This window comes from Dipodomys merriami, unplaced genomic scaffold (genome assembly GCF_024711535.1).
Source record: "Dipodomys merriami isolate MVZ:Mamm:240054 unplaced genomic scaffold, mDipMer1.0.p SCAF_190, whole genome shotgun sequence".
In the NCBI taxonomy this organism is placed as follows: Eukaryota; Metazoa; Chordata; class Mammalia; order Rodentia; family Heteromyidae; genus Dipodomys; species Dipodomys merriami.
The window spans coordinates 2,198,832-2,225,069 of record NW_027203271.1 but is presented as its reverse complement, the minus strand read 5'-3'; the positions used below and the strand labels follow the sequence as shown (position 1 = coordinate 2,225,069).

The 26,238-nt window shown below is 36.8% G+C and overlaps 1 pseudogene; it reads right to left on the bottom strand.

Moving 5' to 3' along the window:
- Nucleotides 1–20,785: 20,785 nt before the first annotated feature.
- On the bottom strand, nt 20,786–20,882 carry LOC138831288 (U6 spliceosomal RNA; annotated as a pseudogene).
- Between the last annotated feature and the right edge of the window lie 5,356 nt (nt 20,883–26,238).

Below are 26,238 nucleotides of genomic sequence, written 5' to 3'. Positions count from 1 at the left end.
ATTAATTTAATTTAATTTTTTCAATATGTTTGTTGTTCTGTACAAATCTGAGCTTATATTCACCTCTTGAATCTATCTCTTGGCATGACCATAGCCTGGGCCTATTCTACCTTAAATGCAAGAGGTTAGCCAAAGAACAGCCTACAGTATTCCTGCGTAGGAGTCAGGACAGGTAGCTGTGTGCCTGAAAGAAGGAATGCATTCCTGACATGAGAAGGGGTGAGAGAGACAACAGCCTAGAGAGCAAACTGGCAGTCACAATATTTAACAACTTCTCCTTTGGGGAAACTGACCTCCTGCAAAGTGGCAGTGAGATAACTTACCTAGTGAATTTTTTTTAAGAAGGAAGTTTTCATGTCTCACTACATAACTCCCTTGTAATCAAAGAGAGGGTCAATCTTTTGTTTACTCCTTAGGCCCAGTCTCAGTTTATCTCCATCTTAGACTTTGCTCAGACTCTATTCCTAACAGAAGGTCCTTGATGAGGAGGAAAGTGTGATCTCTTGGTTTCTGATTGGCCCTTTGGGACCTGAGGCCACTTTTAGTTTTCAACCTGTTCCTTCTGACAATGGGAAAGCTGATTCTCTGAATTGTGCCCTAGTATCAAATCTCTTCAGAGAAAGTCAAGGAATGACAGATTCTGTCTGAGGGAGTGAGTTTCTCCATTTCCAAAGAGGTCAATTAATATCAGATTCTGAGACCCAGGTGGAAGTTCTTTACCAGATCCTCCAAACTGGTGGACGTTAGCTCAGACTCCAAGCCATCCTCATATTCTCCAGCTCTTTCTCATGAACCAAAAGGTTACAGGAGTTTAGTTCAGAAACAAGGAGAAATGAGAGTAACAAAAGAACCATTGGCAGTGTGAGGAATTAGAAACTTTTGGTGAAAAAAAGGGCTCAGAAAATCTAGAATCAGGGAGCTGGGAAGGTGGGTGAGTGGTAGAGATCTTGCCTTGCATGCCTGAGGCCCTGGGTTTGATTCCTGAACACCACATAAGCAAAAAGAAAAAAGGTGGAAATGGCGCTGTGGCTCAAATGTTAGAGCACTAGCCTTGAGCTGAAGAGCTGAGGGACAGCGCCCAGACCCAGAGTTCAGGCCCCACAACCGGACCCCCCCCCAAAAAAAAAAAAGAAAATCTAGTATCACTCACATCATTTGGGAATCACATCATAAGATTAGGGAATAAAAGTAATAAATTACTACCTAAATTACTAACTCCACTACTCTACATTACAAGTGTTCTGTCAAAAGTTAGCTGTCCTAGCTCTATTTTGATCAGGAAAACGGAGCACAGTCTTTCCTCACAAAGTTCTACTGAGTATCTTTATCCATACCCCAGGTTGTTCTTACTCTCTACTTCTCTGTTACTTTCCTTTGCTGGATTCAATCAATGACACTTGAAAGTGTTAGCATCTTCAGACATATAATTACACTTTCTTCTAATCCATTTGTTATAAAGTAAAACAAATTATGGGGAAACGTATATCTATGGTACATTTTCTTCCATGGCATATTTATTTGATGTTATTAAGTATTATTTTAATAGTTTCATTGTTAAAACTTGAGAAAAATGTTTTACTATTAGCAGTAATTAGTTTCACATGTTTTTGTATTTTTCCATGTCTGTGAATTTGTTAAGCTTCTAAAAGCGTCGTTTTCCCCAACTGTTGCCTTCTTAAAATTGGTTCAAATTATAAACTATATATGATGGTCCTCTATGTGTTCATTGATATATTTAAATTTTGATCTAATATCCACATATTATAGGATATCTTCACCCTATTGTAACTGGTCTGAAAATCAATATGGACATTCCTCATTAAAGCAAAAACACAATGCCACAAAACGTAGTGAAAGTAGGATTAGGAATATATTCAAAATATTTAGCAATGATACAGTAGAAACATTCACTTCTCATATACCAGAACATGTTCACAGCTATGAATAGCACATTTTCTTCATTCCCTCTTTCTGGTGCATCTAGGTTGATTACACAGCTTGGTTGCTGTGAATATTGCTGCCATGAACATGGATCTTCATGTTGATTTATATTCCTTCAATATGTATCCAAATGCGGTAAAGGACATCAACATATCTGTCTTTTTGATATTGTGTAAACTTCCATTAAGATATCCCTATGGTTTGCACTAGTATACAATGCCACAAAACCAAATATAGTTCCTGATTTATTTCAGCCTCTCCAGCATTTTATTTATTTGAGTGGTGATAGCTATTCTGGTGTGTAAGATAGGATCTCAGTGACTTTCCTCTTTATTTTCCTTCTTATTTTCTTTTTGGATATGAATCTCAAACATTTCATTTATTTATTAAACACTACATTTTCCCTTCATTCCTGATTAGTGTCTTTCTTTTTCTTTTGGTATTTGATCGATTTTTAAGATTTATAACATTTTATTTTTTCCCATTACAAATACTCATTTTAGTATAAAGATTTTTTTTCATTACAATTGTGCACAATTAACTAAAAACAACAGATTGTACATTTTTATCACTGGATTTTTTTTTGTATTTACAGCCAGGAAATTGTTTCAATTAAGATGCTGAACTTCTTTCACTGATATACTGACAAGTATAGTATCTCATATTGGCCTAAACTGATCTCAGAATTAACAGGCACAGCCTGGGCCACCACAGTCTGGGCTAAGTAAAACCACTAACACAGCACAAACTGCATTTAAAGAGAGCAAAGTGCTTCATAAATGTTAGAAGAAAGACTTCACCTTCATGAAGCAAATGTTGAAGTTCATAAGCAGACCTTAGGAATCTGAATATCAAGAAGATCAAAGGATAAAAGTATTTAGAAGGACAACTTTAGAACTCAAAATTGGGGAGGTGGGACTAACAATAGATACCAGAACTCAATGCTGAAGGGCAAGAGTATTTACCCCAAACCTCAGCTGTGTCTGACTCTCTCACATAACACACACACACACACACACACACACACACACACACACACACACACACACACACACACACACACATACACACACACGCCTAGTGAGAAGTTTTTGCCAAAGTACAGGCAATCTAGACTTAAACTCCAAATACTCTGAAAGTATCCATTGTGAAGACCTTTACTGAAAGTACCCGTTGTAAGTAGACTTTTACTGAAAGTTAGAACTCAGGTTCCTGGAAAAAACGTGAAATATCACAATAACGTTCTGCCCATAACTCCCCTAGCAATAGCCATCAGCGGATGACAGGAAGTACCTAAAGCTACAGATTTTTTTTTAATTTTTAATTTTTTTTTTACTTTTTTATTGTGAAAACATTGTACAGAGGGGTTACAATTACATGGGAAAGATAATGAGTACATTTCTTATCAAGCATTGTAGCCTCCTCCTTTGTTTCAACCTCCCATCCCTTCCCATCCTCCTCCCTGCCCCCTCATGGAATCGTCCTCCCCCCTTCCCCTCCAACAAAGTTGTAAAGTTCGTTTTTCTCCATAAGAACTTCTACATCTCATTGTTGCAATGGGTCCACCTGTATCCCTATTTAATCGTTTTGTTTTTTTTCCTTCTCCTCCACAAATTATTGTTTATTGCTTAGCCTGCACTGGATAGCTAATAAGATTGTTATAAGATTACCCAGTTAACTGAAGGGTCAGGGCTCTCAACTCTGACCCACTGCAATGGTGACAGTTGTGAGTCCAGGCTCGAGCTTGCAATAAATGTCTCCAATGTGGTCACATGAGACTGGCTTCGTGGTGGTCTTTGGGGATCGTTATCTATGCACAAAACTAGTGTACACAGAGAACCCCAGGGGCAGCTGTATCTGGGACAATGAAGCTTTTTTCCTCTTCTTTTTAGATAATCAATCAAGATGTTGCAGTTGGCTCCACAGCTGCTCCACACCTGAGCAGGAGAGCTTTGTGTACCCCTGGATTTCTGTGTAAGAATGCAGTTTGTGGTCCTCTAGGCAGGGATCGCCAAGCTGAAATGGGGGTATGCTTTGCCTGGAAGATGGCACCCTGTGAGCTCTGCATTCATGGTGAAGCAGCCTGGAAAGTCCTGTGAACATCTCCGGGATGGCCTCTCATTGGCTTGGAGACATTGACTCCTGTAGTTGGACATGGCAGGAGGCAGGAGGAGAGCAGGAATCCAGAAGATGGGAGAGGCACAGAAGCAAATGTACCTCTCCATTGAGACTCCTCGGCTATTCTAAGGAGGTTCACAACCCACACGTGGCAGCCACTGTACAGGTCTGCAAAGGCCCTAATTGTCTGGAGCAGTTCCTGATCATGATCCAGAGCTGGAACTTCCCAAGTGGCCCTGAGCTTGGCTGGGCTGGAGCAGAGCCTACCAGCCATACTACCTCTGCCCTTCTGTGTATAGCCTCCTAGCAACTGCCCAGGCTACAGCACCCACAACAGGCCACCTCCTTGGGGCAGGCTGAGACTGTGCTGACAATTCCTGGTGCCTGCTTCAAGGCAAGAGCCAGGCCTAGCCCACAGCAGAGCTGGCCCTCACTTCCAAGCGCATCAAGGGAGGCATGACAACCACAGGCCCAACCTTGCTGTCCTCACTGCCCCTAGAGGTTACCTATAAGTCCCTGCCTTTGTTCTTGAAATTCTTCATGCATTGGTTGTCTCATTTTTCATTATCTGTTTGGCTGGGACTGGAGACTTCTTCCTCTCCTCACCAAACAAACAAGCCCTAGCAAATTCACCCCAAATTCAACACCTCACAGACACTCCCCAGAACCTATCTGCCTTTAGGGCTGCTGCTGCATGAGCTCTTACCCAACTGCCTCTTCCTCCCTTCACAACCTCTGTCAGGGCCTCCCCACCATCCTCTCCCCACCGCCCTTAGCCCCAACCAAAGCTTGGCCTCCCCTGTTACCTCCTCCCTCTCCACACAGACCCCATTCCCAAGCCCAGCAGGGCCCCTGCTCTAGGGAAAAGAACTTTGGGCCTGGCACAGCAGAATCAAAGCTGTCACAGTGTGAAGCCTGCTGAGAATTGGAGGCAGCATAGGTCTCTGATAACTGTCTTTCACTTACACATGTATTAATGTATTAATTTGGTATTTAATATTGGCTCTCATAACTTCTTATTAAGCCTTTGCAAAATAGCTAGTAGAAGTATAGTCCCAAATTCGTATTGTCTCTTGTTTAATTCTTCCGAGATTCAGAGATATTTTAAGTAGATATAAGCATCAGAAATTCTCATTTACATAACAGAGTGTTATTCAGAAAATATTTGCTTATGCATCTGTTATCAATTATTTCCAAGACTAGAAACTTTTAAAGTTCCAAATATTATAGGAAGATCTTTGATTCATGTTGAATGGATGTGAGTAGGTTGAGCTGTTGCATACATTCATGTGTATGTGTATGTGTGTGTGTGTGTGTGTGTGCGCGCGCGTGCGTGCGTGCGTGTATGGGGGGTTATATGTATCATTGAAATCAAGGACAAGGAACTTTTTTCCTTTTTGTGAGATATGCATTATGGTGTTTCTATGTTGGTGGTAAGCTCTGATTTCTTGCTTTTGCCTGATGTGCACATTCCAGCTCAATTTTTCAATTAAACCTTCTTATTTAATTTTGAGCATATGGTGATCTGATATTGCTTTGTCTTTAATTTGTCATCTAGGATCTTCTTTTCCTCTTTAACTATTAACATTCAATATAAATTTTACCTCCTGACTGTTTTTCCCCTTTAATTTGCATCTTGAAATAAGAATTATAAGACCTTTGATCTCTGTATTCATGAAAAAAAACATTTTGAATTTTCTGTTTCATGTAATAACACCTGGACACATTTGTTAGCAACAAGATCTTAAAATTTATTTTGTAGTTTTAGTTTAAAAACCCTCCTCCATGTTTTTAGTATAGGGAAACAAACACTTCCTAGTATCAATGATAAGAGTTTTATTCAATAAAATATCAGATAATTCATAATTTTGAATATGTCTAGTGGCAATTGAATACATTTGCTCAATAGATTTGCTTGATAGACCTGTGCACAAACGTACCACTCATAAGAGCTGAGAAGGTGGATCAGTTGTAGACAGCTTACCTTGAATGCACAAGACCCTGGGTTTGATTCCTCAGCACCACCCAAGCAGAAAAAGGTAGAAGTGGTACTGTGGCTCAAGTGGTAGAGCACTAGACTTGAGCTGAAGAGCTGAGGGATGGCAACCAGGCCCAGAGTTCAGCACCACCCACAAATTAAATCAATAAATAAAACAAATACTCAAGTACATTAATTTCAAAGATTAATTACCATTTTAGTTAGGGGCAGGTTGCCAAGATATAGCAGACCTTTGTCACAAAGCTTTAAGAAGGATTCAATACCTGACAAGTACTAAAAACAAAAAGTAAAAATTTAGATCTGACAACATATAGTATCACCACACAAAGAGAAAGAGATACTAAGAATGAAATACTTTTTATAACATTTCTTAAGAGATTCTGGTTCTACATTAATTATCATATAATGTGACCTTCAAAAACTCCAGGTGAACCTAAGTCTTAAGGACCTCTACAAAAACTGGAATAGAGAATCATCAACCTGGATTTTCAAATGGTTTTTGTTAAGGTAGTGTATATACAGATCACCATTTTATAAGTCGCTAATGAGTTCACTTCTTGTTTGACAATCTCATCACTTTGTTCTCTCTCTGGTTTTCCATCCTGTCCCTGTCCACAAGTTTAGCTCATTGTGAATATAATATGTACAGAGTACAACTGCTGCATTGGTTTGCCTTTTCTCCTTGAATTTCTGTGGCTCCTTCAATGTCCATAAAAGGATAAACAAGAACAGAAAAACCCCTCTTGTTTCCAATTCATGGAATTCATTTCAATATAAATACTAGTAGTTTTATGAGAGTGTCAGACTCAGTCCACTCATCCTGAACACTTATACTTCCTGCACCTAGTCATAACTCCCACTGGATTCATAGGTCCACAAAGTAATTCTTTTCACTTTCCACACAGGAAGAACCTGAGTGTCAGAAAGATTAAGTAACTTACTGGAAATAATGGGCTGAGCATATTGGCTCAGATCTGAAGATCATAGTTTGAAACTAACTCAGGTTGACATATCCATTACATGTTTATCTCCAGTTTGAGGCAACCTGGACATCAAAGTAACCCATCCTAGCTACAAGAGTCTGGATATCCAGAGCCACAGAGAGAAGTTGGAAGAGCATCAGCAAATGCTCTTGCCCTATTCTAGGGAGTGGCTTGGTGCCAGCTTAGGGTATAGTTTCACCAGTGAAGGGGAGTAAAACAGGAGTGGTTATTTAAAAAAGCACTGGTCTGAAGCCACAAAATAAGGACCCCAGTCTGTGTGGACCAAAAAGTCTCTACCATGAGGTTCTTTTGAAATTAACAGGCACGATTTTAGATTTTTGCAGAGTGGGATGGTGTATAGTTTCAGGCAATGTCTACTATGTCAGGAAATCCAGTCTGCTCTTTCACATGTTACCCAATAGCCAGGTTTCAACATAAATGACTTCAATGAGATTGTTAAAATTATACTGTGACTTTTACCTCTAATGAATCAAAATTCGAGCAAATGATTTCTGACTTCCAGATGTTCACACAACATTTCTCATGATCTTTTCTACTAGTTTTGTCTTTATTATTGATGTTTATACTACTTTTTTGTTGTTGTCTTTTGTGTGTATATTCCATTTTTAGGGCTTGAACTCAATGTTTAATTGTCTCTGTTGTATTTTGTGCTCATGGCTTATGACACGCCATTCCTTGAGCCACATCTTCACCTTCTGCTTCCTGCTAGATAATTGGAGATAAGTTTTCACATTTTTGTCTGTTTGGACTGGTATTGAACTAAAATATTCAGGACTTAGCATCCTCAGTTTGTATGATTCTACACATGAACAGCTAACACCAAACTTTCCTATACTGTTATTTTAATTATGTGTTAGAAGAAAGTGGAAGTATATTTGTGCTGTGTGCAATTTTCAAATACAAGTTTGAATCAATTTGATATAATATAATTGTTACCAATTTTAAGTGAAATCAAAGAATATTACACATTCCAAAGAAATATAATTGAAAAAGTGCATAATCATTTTCTTTAAACATGTAATGGAACTATGAATTTCTTTCACTTTACAATTCATGTTTGATATAACATTAATTAGCAGACTTCCATGACTAAAAGTAAATATATTAATTTTATACTACAAGAAGCAAAGTTATTATAGTTAAGAATAGATATATCACCATAGCCAGAAGAAAAGTTTTTGAGCATTCTCACTATAAAGAAGTGTTACATGCAAAAATTAATGGATATGATGTAGCTTGATCATTAAACAACATATAAATGAATGGGATTACCACTCCATACTTCATAAATGTGTAAAAATTAATTATATAGCTAGGCGCCAGTGGCTCATGCTTGTAACCCTAGCTACTAAGGAGGCTGACAAGTGAGAATCATATTTATTTTTTATTTTTTATTTTTTATTGTGAACATACTGTACAGAGGGCTTACAATTACATGGGCAAGAAAATGAGTACATTTCTTATCAAGCATTGCAGCCTCCTCCTTCGTTTACCCTTCACATCCCTTCCCAGCCTCCCCCGCCTGAACACCCAATCCTCCCCCCCACACCAAAGTGGTAAAGTTCGTTTTCGACATGACAACTTGTACTTATTGTTGTAATGGGTCCACCTGTATCCTTAAACGACTTGTTTTTCCCCTTCTCCTCCACAAATTATACCGACATCAAATATAGTGAAAGCAGGGGTTATACAGTGGTGGAGGGACATACAAAGCAACAAAGAAATAATCTTATAAATGTGTTAGAAACAAATGCATAAAAGAAAAAAACATTTACAATACATATCTTGTAATACTTGTTTGGTCAAGTTGGTCAAAATCACTCCATGAGTATTTCTTAAAAATATATCCAATTTAAGAGGTCAAATACATATTTTGTCCTGACAGTCATCTTACAGCAATAACTTACTACATAATTATATGTGTATCTTCTTAACTAACATATACTAAGAGCTGAAAGTGATCTCTTTTATCTAACTTAATGATGTAAATGCTTTGATTATGATGATGTTATTATTTGACAAATAAAATGTACAGAAGGGTGGTTCCACTGAAATGACAGGACGGAACATTGATAAATAACAACATTGCAACACAGCTCTTTTTAGCCTCACTCTGTCTACATTGGCAAGCAACATTGCAACAGCACACACACACACACACACACACACACACACACACACACACACACACACACACATACACCCACATGTGTGCACATGTACACACACATATACATGCATGCCAAATTCAGGGCTCATTGTACAAAAAAGTTCAAATAAAATATTAGTGATTAGGAAAAATGATAATTTAACTTATTACAAAATAATACATAATCCAGTCACCACGGTTGTTACATTTTACCTGTCTCTCCACATGTGACCACTTAATTTATTTTTAGTTCATTCATTCATTCATTCATTCTTTCATTCATTAGTTTAGAGGTAATGCTAGAGCTTGAACTCAGGGCCTGGCTCTGTCCCAGAATTTGTTATTTTTTTTGTTTTAGTTTTCTCAAGGCTAGCATTTTACTGCTTATACTGCAGCGCCATTTCTAGATTTTGTTGGTTACTTTCAAATGAGAATGTAATGGACGTTTTTTGTCTGGTTTCAAAGCACAATAATCAGATTTCATCTTTCTTATTAGGTAGGATTAAAGACCTGAGCCACCCGTGTGGCTCCTACTTTTTCCTGTACTTATGTAAGGCACATACTTAGATATTAATTTAAAACTGAGAATATAGAAGCAAGATGTACAGTGATGATATTATCCTGTCAGAAATTCAAGTTAGTAATGTAAATTTCTTCTTAAGATCATACACAAAAATACTTAAGAAGAAATCTGATGATGATGATGATGATGATGTGTGTGTGTGTGTGTGTGTGTGTGTGTGTGTGTGTGTGTGTGTGTGGGCGTGTGTGTGCTGTTGCAATATGTTCCACAAATAAGCACTGTGCAGGGGTGTCCAGCCATTCACAGTTATGTCATGAATATCTGCCTTGAGATACCAACTCATTGACAATGTCTAGGTGTCCACTCTAGGCTTCCAGATGAAGAGGGGTATACTCATCCTCATCCCTAGTATTCATATGAGTGGCCTTTTTGGAAAGTTGTCTCTGCACTGTAGTAAGCTGCAAGACAAGCACTCTACCACTGAGCCACCTTCCCAGCCCAAGGATTAAGATTATTCTCTTTATGTAGGCGACTAAAATGTATTTACTAATTTCTATATATAAATATTATTTCCGTCTCTTTTAAAAAATTAAAAAATTGTTTGCTCTGTAAATTGATTAGAAGCATGGTTTTTGTGGCTAGTTCAGTCATTGCACATCTATATCTCTTCCTCTTTCTCTTTCATGGTTCTTATAGACAATATGGTTGCTCCATAATTATCCTAATTTATTTTGCTTTTATATTTTTGGTTGCATCATTTCACCTTCTGCTCTGCCATTTCCCAAAACAGCACCACACAAATAGAAAAATCCAGAAGTGGTTCTATGGCTCAAGTGGTAGAGCGCTTGCCTTGATTTGAAGAGCTAAAGGACAGTGCCCAGGCCCAGAGTTCAGGCCCCACAACTAAGTTAATAAAAAAAAAATCTAAATACTTGATAATTCTACTAACAGATCTGACTGAAATCAGGTGAATTACACTTTTCCTGTACAATGAAGGAATATGTCCAGGCTAGGAAATCAACTAGAGAAGGCAGGCAGATTGTATCTGTGACAAAACTATGTGGAAAATGGAATCGCGGATTACTTACTGGTGATTCACTTGCAGTTGAACCATGATTCTGAACTATTGCTTGCTGATTGTGAACTATTGCTTTGATCATTATATTCTCCAAGAAGAAAAAGTGAAATTTAATTGATAGCAAAGGACTACTAATACATTTTGACTTCTCATTAAGCATCTTCAATCATCAAAATCACCTGAAGACAATAGACAGGACTATTTGTAGATGAAAACAAGTGTATTAAAAAAAAAAAAAAAAAAAAAAAAAAAAACAAGAATTGGGAGTTCCGGGAAGATGGCGGAGGAAAAGCTGGAGTCTAAGTAAGCTCTCCAATAAAAAGCAGATTTAGAGTTCCAGTGAACAGTCCTAAGCCAGAGAATTACAAGAAGTGTGCCATCACAGGATAGAGAGCTAGGCCAGAGAGGGGAAACCCAGGCAAGTAGACACTTTTGAGCTCTTGCCAGCAGCCGCCGCGGGGGTGGCAGCAATGGCGATGGTGGGCAAGCGCAGGAGCCTACCTGAGTCACAGAGAGTTCCAGGACGAAGGAGCCAGACACTGCAGGTGAGCAGATTCTACTCAACACAAGCAAGAACCGACAAAGAGCGGACATCTTCATCCTGCAGTTTGCAGAACAGAGACGATCCAGGAACCAAGACTCAGTGTGAGTAGAAGCCTGACATCCTCACTCCTTCTCAGGGAGCAGAGGAGGGAAGGCCACCCCCCCCCCAGCACCGGAGATCTCCATCTTGGATACCGACAAAGCTCGGAGGAGCTGCTAGCTCTAACTCAGGCCTTCGAATAAAATTAGTCATTTAGCAGGTAACAAGAACTTAATGGCAGCATGACCTGCCAGACTCAGCTCCACCCAGGGAAAAGTCACCCAGCTCCGGCGCCAGCCCTTGGAGTGGCTTTCTCCACTGGGTAATCAGAGCCAGAGGCTGCCCCTAACTCTAGCAGCCTGGGCAATCAATTGAAATTCAGTAAACAGAAACCATGAGAATGGCTCCAGGCTGGGCTCTGTGAGTTTTCACAAACTAGCCCCCGGGAAAAGCTAGTGTTTGTTGAAAGGCCTCAATTCTAACCAGAACCTAGCCTCATCACTGCTTCCCCCTCTTTTCTGACACTCAAAGCAGATTTGCCTCCCAATGAACCAGCCTGGGAAGAGGATCGCCAAATCCTGGGTAAAGCAGAGCATTTTTCTGCCTGTTCGAACAAACTGACTTAAGAAACCAACCAAGGCACAGGACCACATGCAGACCAGAGACTCCAACAAGAGGCTGGTTACAGACCCAAGGGAGATACAAGACTTTTCCCACTCCTCCAAAAATAATTAAAGACCTTTTTTTTTTTTCTTTCGTCTTCTTCTTTTTTTTCATTTTTTATTTTTGGTACCTTCTATAAATTTTTTTTCTAAAACTTTTTTTTTAATCTTCAATCTTTGCCTTTTTTGAAAAAAAATTGTTTTCCAGAAACTTTTTTTTCCCTCATATAATTTTTATTTTACGAATAAGTGAGTGTGCGTTTTTCTTTCTTTTTTGGTTTTCTTTCTCTTTTTTTTGTCTTTTTAAATTATCTTTTTGTTTTTTGCTTAGCTCTACTGAAATTCTCATCTTTCTCTTCTTCCTTTCTTATCTTTTTCACCTTCTCCTCTCTTTCGTTCTTCTTTATGTGACTTAATTCTTGTACTGCACATCCTCAGATAAACCCTTAGATGACTATTAGACCCTACCCACATTGGGTAGACACTTAATCCACAAATTTATCACTGAATTCAAAACCGTTAAGACTTAAATTCCTAAATAGCAGTACTACCTCTTTATACCTATATAATATTTTAAGCATTTTTATTTTTAAGTTTTTCACATCTCCTTTATATCCCTCCCCTTATCTCAATAAATTCACCTTCTTCTCTAAATAGATTGTTATCGCATCTACATAATGTTATTAATTTTTACCTTTCTATTTTTTCTGGTCTTTTATTTTCCCGTTCCCTTTCTTCTTTTATTCACTCTCTCTACTTTCATCCTACCCAACCTATTTCCTGCTTTGAGATTAGGACTTAGTTAACTCTCCCTGAGCCTCCCCACATCAATCTATTCCTATTTTTTATCCACATCTCTCCCTAACCCTAATCATTACAGGTCTTCCAAATTCTTTGCGGTTCGTAGCCCATTAATGTATTTTTGTTTGATGTTGAATAGATGGATCTATCGAACTAAATTGTAGCTGTAGACTGACTGTGCAAATTCAGACTTGGGTTGATGCTTGCCTTAGGATAGTGTTCTAGCACAAAACTGGTGCTATTTTTACCTCAAATGGGCAGAGTAAGCCGGAAAAACACAAGAAAAATTGCAAATCCGGTTATCTAAATTCCCAACTTTGATAATCAGGGGACAGAACAGATAATGAATAATCCAAAGGAAAATTCACAAATAGCTCTACAGACACTGCTGGCAACATGAGAAATGAAAAGATTGAAAGCATACAAAGGACTCTGTATTGTAGAGAGCTGCGAGAGGCCGCACCTGGAAGATGGCGCCGGCTTCCGCCCTCCACCTTCCTGATGGCGAGTGCTCTCGTGGTAAACAACTCCTTATATGGCTAAGGCAAAGAATCTGGCTTGCTTCCATGCACATGAACCTATTGGTGGTTCCCACGTGGTGTATCATGGTTGGCTACCCAGTGGGTACTTAAGGCTGTGGGGAATTCTCCCCGGGGTTGGGGTCAGAAGATTACTCAAAGGTCCTGAATAAACTGCAGAGAGAAGAGTCCGGTGTCGCGTCTTCCTTGCTGGTCAAGGCGGTAGCGACACTGTATGAACGTGTAGGGAGAGCCAGGAGGCAATCCAAAAGTTCATACAGGAATATCATAAGCGTGAGGAAGCTACTCAAAAACTGATACATGATTTGCATAAGCAGCTTGAGAATACTCAAATAGAAAGGCAGGAAAGGCATTAGCAGGCTGAGAACACTCAAAGAGAACTACAGGAAAAGCACAAACGGGAGGAAGCTAATCAAAGAGTAATACAGAAATTGAGACAGCCGGAAGAGAATACACAAGATCACTAAAGGCATACATGGAATCCATTAACAAAGAGCTGAAGAAAGTCAGGGATACCACAAAGGGAATGATGAATGGAACCCAACAGAAGGAATGGGAATCCAAGGAAACCATAACCAAACAACCAAGTGATCTGAGAATAAACACTGAACATCAAATTAAGGAGGTAAAGAAGATTGAATCTCAGGGCTTGAAGATAGCCTAGATATTATAGAGAAAGAACATACAACCATCCAAGACAAGTCCAAGAAATATGATAGATCTATCCAACACTTGGAAGACACCATCAGAAGGCCTAATCTAAGGGTAATGGGTGTAGAAGAGCACCTAGAAACAAGAGTTAATGGCCTAAGAAAATTGTTTAACAGGATCCTAGCAGAGAAATTTCCAAACATGCAAAGAGATAGACCTATTCAGATACACGAAGGTTTTAGAACTCCAAACAGACCAGACCAGAATAGGACATCCCACCATGACATCACAATCCACAGGATCAACATAGACCAAGGAAAAGATCCTTAAAGCTGTCAAGGAGAAAAGATTGATCACCTATAAAGGTGAACCAATTAGAATCACCTCAGATTTCTCAGCAGAGACAATCAAAGCCAGAAGAGCCTGGAATGTTGTATGCCACGCCCTAAAAACAAACAACTATCAACCAAGAATATTGTACCCAGCTAAACTCTCCTTCATAAATGAAGGCCAAATAAAAACCTTCCATAACAAAGAAAAATTGAAACAATACATCTCCACCAAACCAGCCCTACAAAAGATTCTTAAAAATGTCCTACACATAGAAAACCAAGGAGACCACAATAAATGCCAAGAAACTGCACCCAAACTGAGAATCCAAGAACCATAGGAAGAACCCAGTTTTTGCAGCCCCCAAGAAGGTAGATAACATGGCAGGAACTCCCAAATACCTCTCAGACCTTTCTCTTAACGTTAACGGACTGAACTCTCCAATTAAGCGACATAGACTGTCTAGTTGGAATAAAAAACAAGATCCTTCTATCTACTGCCTCTAGGAGTCACATCTTGCCTGTAAAAACAAACACATTTTCAATGTTAAAGGTTGGAACATAATCTACTAAGCAAACGGCCCCCATAAATAGGCGGGAGTTGCAATCCTAATATCGGATAAAATAGACTCAAATTAAAATTCGTGAGAAGGGATAAAGAAGGATGCTAAATATTAATTAAGGGATCTCTACTTCAAGATGATATTAAATTCTAAATATCTACTCATGAAACAATGGAGCACTCACATTTATCCAAGAAACACTACTTTCCCTCAAATCCCATATAAATCAAAAGACATTAATTGTTGGGGATTTTAACACACCACGCTCTCCACTAGATAGATAAACTCGGCAAAAACTCAACAGAGAAAACACAGACCTAAACAGCTGCATATATCAACTAGATTTAACAGATATCTACTGAATATTTCACCCAGTGGCAACAGAATACATGTTTTTCTCAGCAGCACAAGAAACATTTTCCAAAATAGACCACATTTTAGTCCACAAAGCAGACTTGTCTAAATTCAGAAACATTGAAGTTATACCTTGCATTCTCTCTGACCACAAGGGAATAAAATTAGAACTCAACACCAAAAGCCACAAAGAAAGTCTGGTTATCACATGGAGACTGAACAACTCACTGCTGAATCACGAGTGGGTCATGGAAGAGATTAGGAAGGAAATTCAAATGTTCATGCTATTCAACAAAAATGAGCACACAAATAACCAGCTCCTCTGGGACACAGCAGTACACAGAGGCTATTTTATAGCTCTGAGCTCCTACAACATCAAATTGGAGAGATCTGAAACCAACAAAGTAGTGACACATCTAAACCTCCATGAAAAATAGCAGCAAGATAAACCCCAATCCAGTAGACGGAAAGAAATAATTAAAATTAAATCAGAATTAAATGAATTAGAATCCAAAAAAACTTTAGAAAGAATCAACGAAACAAAGAGTTGGTTCTTCAAAAAAAATTAACAAAATTGACAGACCCTTAGCAAATCTATCAGAAAAAGAAAAGAATACACCCAAATAAATAAACTCAGAGATGAGAATGGAAACATCACCATAGAAACAACCAAGATTCAGAACATTACAGGAGAATACTTCTCAAAACTTTATGCTAATAAGTTTGAGAACTTGACAGAAATGGACCTTGTCTTAGAAAATATTGACATCCCAAAACTAAACCAAGATGAATTCAACCAGCTTAACAGGCCCATATCAAGCATTGAAGTAGAAAAAGCAATAAGAGACCTTCCAGCTAAGAAAAGTCCAGGACCAGATGGTTTTTCAGCGGAATTCTACCAGTCCTTCAAAGCAGAGCTCACAACAATACTCCTCCAACTCTTCAATGAAATTGAAAGAGAAAGTTCACTACCAAGCACATTCTATGAAGCCAGCATAACCCTCATCCCAAAACCAGGCAGGGACTCATCAAATAAAGAGAACTATAGATCCATTTCCTTGATGAACATTGTTGCAAAATTTATCAACAAAATTTTGGCCAACCGACTTCAACAATTCATCCAAAAAATCATACACCACGATCTAACAGGATTCATTTCAGGGATGCAAAGCTGGTTCAATATACGCAAATCAATTAATATTATTCATCACATCAACAGGGGCAAGAGTAAGTACCACATGGTTATCTCAATAGATGCAGAAAAAGCATTTGACAAGATCCAACACCCCTTTATGATGAAGGTTTTGGAAAAATTAGGAATCGATGGAACATTCCTCAACAGAATAAAGACTGTATATGACAAACCTAAAGCCAGCATTATACATAATGGTGAAAAATTAAAGCCATTTCTTCTTAATTCAGGAACAAGACAAGGATGTCCACTCTCTCCACTTCTCTGCAATCTAGTATTAGAATGTCTAGCTACAGCAGTAAGACAAGATGCAGACATAAAGTGTATCCAAATAGGGAAAGAAGAAATAAAACTCTCCCTCTTTGCAGACAACATGATCTTGTATTTAAAGAATCACATAGACTCCACACCAAAATTACTCAAACTGATTCAAAACTTTGGCAAAGTAGAAAGGTATAAAATTAATCCCCCAAAATCAATGGCTTTCCTGTATGCCAGCAATGAGGAAAGTGTGGCTGAAATTAGGAAAATAACTCCATTTGTAATAGCCCCACAAAAAGTAAAATACCTAGGAATTAACTTTACCAAAGAAGTGAAGGACCTCTATGATGAAAACTTCAAAATCTTGAAAAAGGAAATCAAAACAGAACTTAAAAAATGGCAAAATCTCCCATGCTCCTGGATTGGAATGATTAACATCATGAAAATGGCAATACTTCCCAAGGTTATCTACAAATTCAACACGATACTTATCAAAATTCCAACCTCATTCTTCAAGGAAATAGAAGAGGCAATCCAAAAATTCATATGGAACAATAAAAGACCCCAAATAGCAAAAACGCTCATCAACGGAAAGAACACTGCTGGAGGAATATCAATACCAAATTTCAAACTCTACTATAAAGCCATAGTAATCAAAACAGCTTGGTATTAAGAACAGATTTCAGGACCAATGGAATAGAATTGAAAACCCAGAAATGAACCTACAGACCTATAGCCATCTAATCTTCGATAAGGGAGCTAAAAATTAGAATGGAAGAAGGACAGCCCCTTCAGTAAATGGTGTGGCAAAATTAGTTAACTACTTGTAGAAAACTAAAGCTAGATCCTTATATATCACCCTGCACCAGAATCAACTCCAAATGGATCAAAGACCTCAAAGTCAATGCAGACACTCTGAAAACATTACAGAATGAAATAGGAGAAACCTTAGGTCTCCTTGGCTCAGGCCGAATTTTTCTTAATAGAGACCTGGAAACACAACAAATCAAAGAAAGGATGGACAAATGGGATTGCATGAAGTTGCAGAGCTTCTGCATGGCAAAGGACATAGCTAGCAAGATCAACAGAAAGCCCACGGATTGGGAGAAGATCTTCACTAGCCATACAACAGACAAGGGTCTCATATCTAAAATATACTTGGAACTCAAAAAATTAAACCCCCCAACAACAAATCCTCAAAGAAACAACTGCCTATTAAATAAGTGGGAGAAAGACTTAAAGAGAAACTTCTCTGAAATAGAAAGAAGGATGGCCAATAGACAAATGAAGAAATGCTCAACATCCCTGGCCATAAAATAAGTGCAAATCAAAAGAACATTGAGATAACACCTCACTCCAGTTAGAACGGCAAAAATCAAGAACTCTAACAACAACAGATGCTGGAGGGGATGTGGACAGAAGGGAACATTAATTCATTGTTGGTGGGAATGTAAACTTGTTCAACCACTTTGGAAAGCACTATGGAGGTTCCTCAAAAGACTTCACATAGAGCTTTCCTATGACCCAGCAATCCCACTTTTGGGCATTTACCCAAATGTTTACAAACAAGACCACATTAAATCTACCAGCACAACTATGTTTATTGCAGCATTATTTATCATAGCTAAGATATGGAACCAACCCAGATGCCCCTCAGTATATGAATGGATCAAGAAAAGGTTTGTATATATACACAATGGAATTCTATGCCTCCATCCGAAAGAATGACATTTCCCCATTTGTTAGGAAATGGAAAGACTTGGAAATATTTATATTAAGTGAAGTAAGCCAAGCCCAAATAAGCATAGGTCCCATGGTTTCCCTTATTTTCAATTTCTAGTATATGTATGAGTCAAGCAGAGAAGGTCAGATAGTGTGATGTTAGGAAAATGAACCCTTAGATATATATTTAAAAGTTTTTTGTCTTTCATGCATTTGTTTCTAACGCATATAAAAGATTATTTCTTTGTTGCTTTGTATGTCCCTCCCCCACAGTATAACCTTTGCTTTCTCTCTATTTGATGTCGGTAAAATTTGAGGAAGGGATTGGGAAAAACAATTCATTTAAATAAGGATACAGATGGATCAGGTGCAACAATGAGAAGTACAAGTTGTCATGTCGAAAACGAACTTTACAACTTTGGTGTGGGGGCAGGATTGGGTGGGAGGCAGGGGGAGGCTGGGAAGGGATGTGAAGGGTAAACAAAGGAGGAGGCTACAATGCTTGATAAGAAATGTACTCATTACCTTGCCCATGTAATTGTAACCCCTCTGTACAGTATGTTCACAATAAAAATTTAAAAAAAATTCAGAATTGTATAGCTATTTAAAAAAAACATGAATTTAGGTAGTCATACAAAGGTCTTCTATTTTACTACTGCATTATACATTTTTTCTAATGTTGGATACCATCATTAGAAAGCTATTAGAAAGCTCTTAAAGCTTTTATGTTGAATAGTGAGTTCTTTTACACTATAACATGGTATTTCCCAAATCATTGACATAGAAGACATTGTTTCCTATTTTCTCATTCCTAGAATAAGCTACACATGAAGACCCCACTGGTCCTCATTTTCAGTCTGTACTTTTGAATACTGAGGAAAATCATTCCTCTGCTCTCTATCAATTCCCTACTATGCAGTTAGAATAATTTAAAATAGTAAAAATGGAAAAAGAGAAAATAAATCATGGTGAAAAAACATATGCAGGAAATTCACCAGATTTTTCTGACCAGTTCAACCATTGTGAACTCTTGGTGAAATACGTGGACATCTCATTCCCACTTGCACTCAAAGTCTCTGGTTAGGAAATTCTGACAAAGACGAGGAACAAGATGAAAAAGTGAGAAATGGTATCAATTGCAAGAAAAAAAATGGAGTAGGATCCAAGCAAATTTATTCTTTGGGATGATGAAATTAATTGGCTTACTACTGTGTGTAGACAACTTTCCCAAAAGGCCACCCAGATGAATACTAGGGATGAGGATGAGTATAACCCTCTTCATTGGGAAGCCTAGAGTGGACACTTAGACATTGTCCATGAGTTGGTAGCTCAAGGCAGATATTCATGCAATAACTCTGAATGGCTGATAACCCTGCACAGTGCTTATATGTACAATAATATTAGAGTGGCTTCTTCCTTAATTCATCATGATGCAGATACCAATACCCAAACTAAAGGCCTCTTGACTGCCTTGCATCTTGCTGCTAGGAATAGAAATAGAAAAGATACACTCTTGAATAATTATATCAAACCAGGTCTGAAGAAAAACTTGGAAGAAACTGCATTTAATATTGCCAAAAGGATAAGTATGTATCACTACCTCTTTGAAGTTGTGGAAGGCTGTACAAATTGTTCTCCTAAGTCGTAATGGTTTGGTTAAGTGTCTTAAATTTCAAAAATGCCAGTCCATCCTTTGTGTCCCTTAATTTTTTTTTCACAATACAAAGCAACAGCAATATCTTACTTTAAAAATTCATGGATTCCATGGTATTCTTCCAAGTGATTTGCCTGACTTTGATGTCAAAATATATTCAAGAGTTGTTTGTATACATCTATAATGATTTCTGCAGTTTGTGATTTTTTTAAATCAGAAATAATTTTAACTTATCTGTTGAAATGAATAGTATAGAAACTAGTTTTTCCTCGTAGTTTTCTGAAAAAAGTATATCTATGTTTGTATAATATCCATAATCTATTTCATTCACTCCTAGATATAATACTTGGAATTCTACATTGTTATATAAGGTATAGGTTCATTAATAAATGTGTCCTTTCAGATTGCATTCCATATAGAAGAAGTTTAAGATTTCTTTTTTTCCTAGGTCCTTATATTATTTTATTTCTTTGGGATAAAATTACAATGTTATCTAATTTCAAGTTTTGTAAAGGTTATGCTATGTAAAGGCCTTTCTAAGGTGAAGAATTAATACACTGATGTCAAACTAACCTTTAAGTCTATAAATTACATGTATTTTTACACTTTTTTTGTAATTAACTTTTTAATAACTGTTTTTCATTTCTTGCATCAGAAGAATGAAAATTATGGAATACTTCACAAATTTTCATATCATCTTTGTGCAAGTTTCATGTTAATCTCTGTATTGTAATTTGGGTAGACCTGCTTCTGAAGCATGTAGTACCCTCTAAATTTAAGTACTTAATGATGCAATCTTTATACAGGCATATATCCATGGTTCCCTATTCGTAACAAGGAACTCTTATTGTTCCTAAAAATGCTATTGATCTTATTTCTCTAAAATTCTGTGTATAGTGGAAAAAAACATATCGTTTGGTCGATCACTCACATTTACAATTTTTTTCAGTGTCTATTTTGTCATTTTCATTTTAAATTTGATCATATTTTGAAACCTTTTCAGCTAAGTCCAAAGGTGATGGCTTTTCAGGTACTTATTTATCAACTCAGTTAGCTTTGTAGATCTAATGGATTCAAAGTAAGCCTTACTTAAGAGCTACTTCTAAACTTCTGCAGCTTAAAATTTCCCAAATGAGGTCTTGATGGGACAAATGTCTACCTGAACCTTTACCCTTCTTCCATGTAGGAACAGACCAACCAGAATATCTTACCCTGACAGCATAGATTGTCTTACTGGAACAAAACTAATCTTAGTTACAAGGGATCATAGAGAGATGAACAGTTCAGACAGAATTGTTCAGAATGGAAGGTATTTTATCAAAATATAATTGTTTATTATACTTATCATTTCAAAAGTAGCTAAAGCCAAGAAGGTGAAAAAATTATTCATATGCATTATTACCTACTGTTCTAGCATGTCTATCATCCAACCTGGCAGGAATTTACACTACTGACTTTCTATCACCAAATATTTCCATAGTTCCTGGAGAAGGCCATATGTTTCTCCTTGATATTAGGCCTTAAATTGGTAATGTTTTAATAATAGTGTTTCCTCTTAGCTCTAGGGTGTAAATCTACAAATGTTAAAGCTTTAAGTCTAACTCTACCAAAAACTGAGCTAGAGATAATGGAATAATACTTTAAAACAGAGTTGCTTTTGATTCCCTAACCACAACACAATAATGCAAAACAATTTTTATTTTATATATACTTATATATTTTATATTTATATGTGCTGATTTTAAATTTCACACAGTGAATCTTTCTAAAAAATAATTGAAGACTCATCTCAATTTCTCATTTCTACATTATTTCAGGACCCCAATTCCTTACAAGAATTAGCAGAAATCAATTGTGAAATGCAAGGCAACTTAAAATGAAAGATGAGATCACAAAATCTGAGAGAAAGTACTGTAATTCAAACTTTCAATTTACAGATGACCAGCCCATATGAGTGAACAAAATCACAAATGAACAAGACTATTTTTAGTACTCCTCTCCTAATGATTAATGAAAGATTTCAGTGCAGCCAAAAAATAGTTTCTGTAGGGCTGGGAAGGTGGCTCAGTGGTAGAGCACTTGCCTTGCATGCCTGAGGCCCTGTATTCGATTCCTCAGCACCACATAAGCAAAAAGAAAAAAGCCAGAAGTGGCGCTGTGGCTCAAGTGGTAGAGGGCTAGCCTTGAGCTGAAGAGTTGGGGGACAGTGCCCAGGCCCAGAGTTCAGGCCCCACGACTGGACCCCCCCAAAAAAATAGTTTCTGTAATGATAAATCCATAATTGGTCTACCAAGGCTAGGAATACTTGATTTAGAGGTCAAATATAATTTAGAATAACATTAACTGGGAAGATCCTTAGTGCTTCAAAACACTGGTAGTTCAGTAAAACTAGGTTCTGTAGTATAAAAATGTTGTCATTCTCAAACCAATGATAACCTACATTTTATCTCCTGAAAGTATATTCATTTTCAAATAAACTATTTAAAATCACATTTGCCAAAATAACCCTTGACAGGTAGATGATAGTGACTTTACAAGGTTTTCAAGTGTAGGGAGCAAGTTACAATAGAGTCGATTTACGTACCCAGCACTAATACCAAACAAGTTAAACCATTCATTAAATTGTAGAAATAGTACCCCTCACCATTTGTGTTGTTTAGTAGGTGCCTTCCAGAAATGTGTTAAATAGATCAGCCTCCCATATTTCAAACACAAATATTAGCTAACAAAGTAAATTTCATCAAAGAAGAAGGTACATTTTAAAAAGTCACTAATAGCTGCCTTATCATGCATTGTTTTATGTTTTCCCTATCTGTCTAACATAGTAAGAAATATGATTTTAAGTCTTGAATATGGGTACTGATGAGAGATGTGACAAACAAAATCTGTCTTCTATTTCTGTCATATTCCTCTAAGAAGTAAATTTTAGTTTTCTTCTTTTTCCAAAACTTATAGGTAGTAGAAAAAATTATCCTATGTAAAATAAAAATAATCACACACCATTGTCCAAAGCTATTTATAAAAACTGGTAGTTAGGAATAAATTCTAAGCCATTTTTATTGATTATTGATTAAAGATTAATCTTCCAAATGAATGAGAATAAAATCATGTCTAAGTGCTTAACATCTCCAGTCTTGCAAATTGTTATTGCAGATGAATGAATTATGGAAATATAAGCTGACAACAGTTCAAGTGTATGTGGGAGTGAAACTCCATGGAATGCATATAAGCCTTTCAAAGTATTAACAGGCAGTTTAACAGAATGACTATCAGGAAATTGAAACCAGAGAGGAACAATAGTCAAGAAATAGAACGAATGAAAAATGGAACAAGGGGCAAGTACAGCTAGAATACTCAATGTACATATGTAATAAAGGAAGTGCTAAATCTGAACTCAATCTTGGAGAAAGGGTTGGTTGAGATTGATAGAAGGAGTGACTCTGATCCAGGAGCATTGGACAATTAGATGGACATATTTAATTGTAACACACTTGCACAACCTTTTGAAATTCACTTAAAAACAACAATAAAAACACACAAAAATCACAACCAAACAGCAATCTCTAGAGAGTATGAATATGACATTGCAAAATTTTAAGCAGTTAATGCAGGGCGGTCTTTGGAAAAGCAAAGAAAGCTGTTAAAAGAGGGAAGCTTGGGGTAGGGGAGAATTTTGAACAGATTTAAAAAGATTGTCTAAGGTTATAAATCACCTATATCTACTGCAAATATTTTCTTCTGCGAGTGCTCTTTATCTGAACTGGATACTCCAGTCCTGAGGCACACTTGATAGCTTGTGAAGAAAGAATGGAAGTAGCAAGATCAAGAACCTATTACTCCACTGGAGAGAAAATAGTCCTCTATGTTTTCTCTCAATCTCTTCACTACTCCATTTTCATACTTTTAATAACGTCATGTGATTTTGAATTTTCTTTCCTTCTTTGTTCTCACAAAATAATTGTTCACAATAATTCATTAAATATTATTTGCCATTATTTTCTATCATGCTGTTCACTTGTTCAAGCGAGTCCATTAAACTTCCCCTTTTCATTTGGTTGCCACGAAAACCAAACAACTATGTTAATGAGGACCAACACTACTGCAAAACTTTGTCTCCAAAAATCCAGTCCAAGAACCTATAATCACAACTATTTGGCTATAATTTTTTTTCATTTTTCTTTTACCTTGAAATTTTCTTGTGTATAAAGTGCCCACAAAAATAAGTACTCCACCACTTTTTGGTTCAATCACTTCTAACCTCAACGATATATTTTGCTAAAAAGATATTTAGAGGAAACCTAAGAATATTCTACTATTATCTTTTCTCTTAAGACTTTTATCTTCTCTCTTAAGACTCTCCTTAGGTACCATATCAGGAACAGTGAAGTTATTCTTTGCAAAATTATTTAAATAGATTATTTTCCTCTTGTTCTTGTATTTGATCAACATGATGTATGGAGAAGAATAGAGTTAAATCACCTATTCCTTGGATGACATTGTCTGTTACGAAGGACAATACTTCTATGTCCTACTTCTATGTCCTCCTCTTAGCTCTTGCTTGATTTCCAATTAATCACAACTTCTTGGCTTCAAGTCTAGTGAAGCTGAAGGACTATAAGATGTCCCCCACTACTACATCTTCATGGTTTCTCTTTGAAAACTCTTTTACTTGGAGGTGGAATTTATTGTCATGTCTTCATTCAATTTGTTCTTCATTATACTGAGCCAAATAGGCTCTGTAAAATCACTTTAGGTAGCAAAAACATTAAGACAATCTATATCAAAAAGTTTTGGTCCCCTCCACTGCTGAAACCAAAATGCTTAGCTAGGGTTCCTAATAACGTGTTTTCTTACCTTTTCAATTTGCTCAATTCTTTTCTGATCCCCAAACTTTTTGGCTTATGTAAAAAAAGAAGTCTTCACTATCTCATGTTAATAAGGATATTATATTTTTAAGCTACTATGAAATGTGAAATCATTGGTTTGAAGTATCCAATCAGATTTTTTTCTGTGTTTCAGTGCTTCACGTGCAAAGACATTGTGGAAAGTATTAAAACAGAAAAGTGTAAATTCAATACGTTGTTTCATTGTGAAGGGCACTTTCTCCCTAAATATTTTGACTCAAATTATCTTTTTAAGGGAATTACTGTTTAGTAATTAAAAGTCAATTCCCAAATTTTGATGTCTTATTTAAAAAAAAAACTTTTAATTTAAATTCGATTACAACCTTGTTTCACGCAGTAAGAGTATATTTCCTGGGTAAGGACAATTCTCATGGGAACCTACAGGATTTACAGCAAGGTTTGTGAGGTTTGTTTGTTTACTGTGAAAATGAGCCATCTTACCAACATTTCTCCTTCTCAGCGAAGTCTCCATGAATTTCTTTGCATGAAAGCCTATTTTCTCAGGCAATTTTAAATTTTCTTAATAGGCTAAGTTAAAATTTTGAACAATTAAAATTGACCTGTCATAATTTTAAAACTCTTTTGAAATTCCTTTATCAGAATCGCGAATTTACCAATCCTAATTCCACCTTTACCATCAAAAACAGTTAACATGTTGTTTTCATGATATAGTATCCATGAAACTATTATTTTCAAGTGACTTTGTTATGCTTATATATGAACATGATGCTGAGCAAAATGAACTCTAAGATATGGAAAGAGATATTTATTTGCAGTTGTTTTTAATGTACTATGTGATTTCTATTTTCGTTGGGTTTTTCCCCTATGGTTTATCTCCTACTGTGTTTGATTTTGGTACCCTGTGTATTGTGTATACATTTACCTTAATTAGGGAAGGGAAGAGGAACAACAAAATGGCGAGACACAGGAGAAAAGGAAAACCAATGCAATAGCAATACTCAGAAGACAATATGTTGGAAATGTACATTACAACTTGTGAGGGGTTTTGGGGTGAAGGAAAACTGTGAGAAAAATGAGAGAGGTGATAATAAGTTTGAAAAGTTATGTATTCACTGCCTTACAATTGCTAAACCACTGCACATCACTTTCACATTAAAATTAAATTTAAAAAATAACCTGCATGAAATAAAATTTCACTGTATTGGTATAGTAAATATTGTTCTTTATGTAGTAACTTTTAAAAAAATCAG